The 3,449-nt window shown below is 45.8% G+C and overlaps 1 long non-coding RNA gene across 1 annotated transcript; it reads right to left on the reverse strand.

Moving 5' to 3' along the window:
- Positions 1 to 1,615: 1,615 nt before the first annotated feature.
- LOC113471014 lies at positions 1,616 to 2,234 on the reverse strand. Its single transcript, XR_003393874.1, has 2 exons — positions 2,105 to 2,234; positions 1,616 to 1,708 (listed from the first exon to the last, which is right to left on the reverse strand). It is a non-coding gene; the product is annotated as an uncharacterized LOC113471014 (long non-coding RNA).
- Positions 2,235 to 3,449: the final 1,215 nt, after the last annotated feature.

Genomic DNA, 3,449 nt, shown 5'->3' on the forward strand with positions numbered 1-3,449 from the left:
TGTTTGCCCCCCTATGGCTCACGGCATGTGTGTGACGCCCTATGGCTCACGGCTATGTGTGACGCCCTATGGCTCACGGCATGTGTGTGACGCCCTATGGCTCACGGCTATGTGTGACGCCCTATGGCTCACGGCATGTGTGTGACGCCCTATGGCTCACGGCTATGTGTGACGCCCTATGGCTCACGGCATGTGTGTGACGCCCTATGGCTCACGGCTATGTGTGACGCCCTATGGCTCACGGCATGTGTGTGACGCCCTATGGCTCACGGCTATGTGTGACGCCCTATGGCTCACGGCATGTGTGTGACGCCCTATGGCTCACGGCTATGTGTGACACCCTATAGCTCACGACTAAGGGTCTCATTTCACTGCATATTTCGTCTTTGGCGACAATTCCCCGCAACCTACGTTTCAATTTCTTTTCCTGTTGAATAGGTATACACTTACACTCTTTACTCCCTTTTTCTCTTCTCCTCCTCCTCCTCCTCCTCCTAATTCTTTCCTTCCTTTAGTTCTCCCTTCTCTTCTCTTCCTCTTCCTCCTCCTAATCCTTTCCTTCCTTTAGTTCTCCCTTCTCTTCTTTTCTGCTCTGTCTCCTCTTCTCCTTCCTTTTCTTCGCTTCTCTTCCTCTCTCTCTCTTTTCTCTTCCTTTCTCTCTCTCTCTCTCTCTCCTCTTCCTCTCTCTCTCTTCTCTCCCTCTCTCACTCTCTCTCTTCTCTCCCTCTCTCTCACTCTCTCTCCCTCTCTCTCTCTTCTCTTCCTCTTCCTCTCTTTTTCCACTCTTTCTTCCCTTCTCTTCTACTTATCATCTCTTCACTTTTCTTTCTTCCTTTCCCTCATCGTGTCTGCACTTCCACCTTTCTTTTCCTTTTCTCCACATCTCCTTAACTCCTCTTCTCTTCCTCCTCCTCCTTCTATTTTATTTCTTCTTCCTCTCACGCCCTCCAATTTTCTTCCTCTCCATTCTTTCCCTGTATTTTCATTCTTCCCTCTTAGCTCTCTTTTCTTTTCCTTCTTCTTACCTCCTCATCCCCCTCCATCTTTTCTTCTTCCCTTTCCTATCCATTCTTTCCCTGTATGTACCTTTTTTTCTTCCCTCTTAGCTCTATTTTCTTTTTCTTCTTTTTACCTCCTCTTCCCCCTCAATCTTTTCTTCTTCCCTTTCCTCTCCATTCTTTCCCTGTATTTTCATTCTTCCCTCTTAACTCTCTTTTCTTCCTCTTCTTTTTACCTCCTCTTCTCCCTCAATCTTTTCTTCTTCCCTTTCCTATCCATTCTTTCCCTGTATGTACCTTTTTTTCTTCCCTCTTAACTCTATTTTCTTTCTTCCCTCTTCAACCTCTATCTTCTCCTGTTCCCCTTCCCTCTCCATCTTCTCCTGTTCTCCTTCCCTCTCCATTCTTTCCCTGTACTTCCCCCCTCCCCCCCCCCTCCGGTTTCCTTGAATTCAATTTTTTACATTGTTAAACTTCACTTGGTAACTGGGGTAGGTAGGTACGTAACGCTATTATGAGAACGCTATTATGAGAAGAAAGCTAATATCAGCTTCTTACAGGGTGTACCAATGGTAGGGCCGTACTTGGGGGGGGGGGGGGGGGCGGGGATAATGGTCGCGGTGGTTAAGCCACGCTATCTGGTGGCGTTTGCAGAACTGCTCTCGATCGGTCAATGGCATGTGGGTCACTTTGGAATTGGCATGAAGTATCTGTTGACGTAAAAAACAGCCATTATAATTTCCAAGAGGAAGGCCCGTGGTAGATGAGGAGCGTAGTTGCATGACTTTTAGTAGACCGTAGTCGGGTGAAAATTCAAACCAATGAAAATGACATAGAATCTGAAGAGGGTCTCTCATACATATAAATTTCATAAGTTTAGTATCGCAGCTCCCATGGCGTAGTGGGCACTGCGCTCGCCTTGCACGCGGGAGACCCGGGTTCGGTTCCCGGCGGGGTCAAGAAATTTGTATCATGCAAATGATTGATTCCGTGTCTGGCTGTTGCGGGGCCCACTCAGCCTCGTAATAATAAAGGAAGGACGGGCTAAAAACCGCTACTATCTAGTTAGTCCAAAGTATCGAGTTCGGGCGACTTTTGCTACGTACCTTCTCAATTCTCCTTCAATCACTGATCAATTTGGAACTTAGTGGATGAATCTAACTCTCAGTGGATAATGTTACTGCATGGACTTTATATTTGTGACTGACCTGGTGGAAGTCAGTTTGGTGTGTGTGGGTGGCAAGGTGGTTAAGCCACGCTATCTGGTGGCGTTTGCAGAACTGCTCGCGATCGGTCAATGGCATGTGGGTCACTTTGGAATTGGTATAAAGTATCTGTTGACGTAAAAAACAGTCATTGTAATTTCCAAGAGGAAGGCTCGTGGTGGATGAGGAGCGTAGTTGCATGACTTTTAGTAGACCGTAGTCGCCTGAAAAATCATTTTCATTGATATAAAATCTGAAGAGGGTCTCTACATACATATATAAATTTCACAAGTTTAGTATCGCAGCTCCCATGGCGTAGTGGGCACTGCGCTCGCCTTGCACGCGGGGGACCCGGGTTCGATTCCCGAAAGAAATTTGTATCATGCAAATGATTTATTCCGTGTCTGGCTGTTGCGGGGCCCACTCAGCCTCGTAATAATAAAGGAAGGACGGGCTAAAAATCGCTACTATCTAGTTAGTCCAAAGTATCGAGTTCGGGCGACTTTTGCTACGTACCTTCTCAATTCTCCTTCAATTACTGATCAATTTGGAACTTTGTGGATCAATCTAACTCTCAGTGGATAATGTTACTGCATGGACTTTATATTTGTGACTGACCTGGTGGAAGTCAGTTTGGTGTGTGTGGGTGGCAGTCAACTCAGCTAACAGTTAACTAAGCTAATAACTAATAACTATGACTGATGACTGTAATGTTGGAAACACTCGTGGTTTTCCAGAAATTCAGGAGACTGGCTGCCCGCCTATTTAGCTTGGACGGTAGTGCGCCTTGTAAGCGCTAGAATCTGGGTTCGATTCCTCCCCGGGGCAGATTTTATACGAGGGTTCGTTCTCGGAACGGCTGGCTTTCTCTTATCCTGTGCTCCTTAACACTCCAATTTCGGGACGATAAGACCTTAGCCTTGCAGACAGCTCCCTCTATTGAACCTCGTGCAAAAAAAGCGATTTGAAAAGAAGAAGAAGAAGAAAGAGAAGAAGAAAAAGAAGAAGGAGGAGAAGAAGAAGAAGAAGAAGAAGAAGAAGAAGAAGAAGAAGAAGAAGAAGGAGATGAAGAAGGAGAAGAAGAAGAAGAAACACTCTATATTCCATGTAATTACATAATACCGTTGTGTTTGCTCAATGTTTACGAGCATCAGCAAAATCTCTTCCCCTTATCTCCCTCCCTTCTACATTCTCTCTATTCTCATCTCTCTTTATCTCCATTCCCTTCGCCCTATCTTTCTTCAAT

This window comes from Diaphorina citri, unplaced genomic scaffold (genome assembly GCF_000475195.1).
Source record: "Diaphorina citri unplaced genomic scaffold, Diaci psyllid genome assembly version 1.1 scaffold2010, whole genome shotgun sequence".
Classification (NCBI taxonomy): domain Eukaryota; kingdom Metazoa; phylum Arthropoda; class Insecta; order Hemiptera; family Psyllidae; genus Diaphorina; species Diaphorina citri.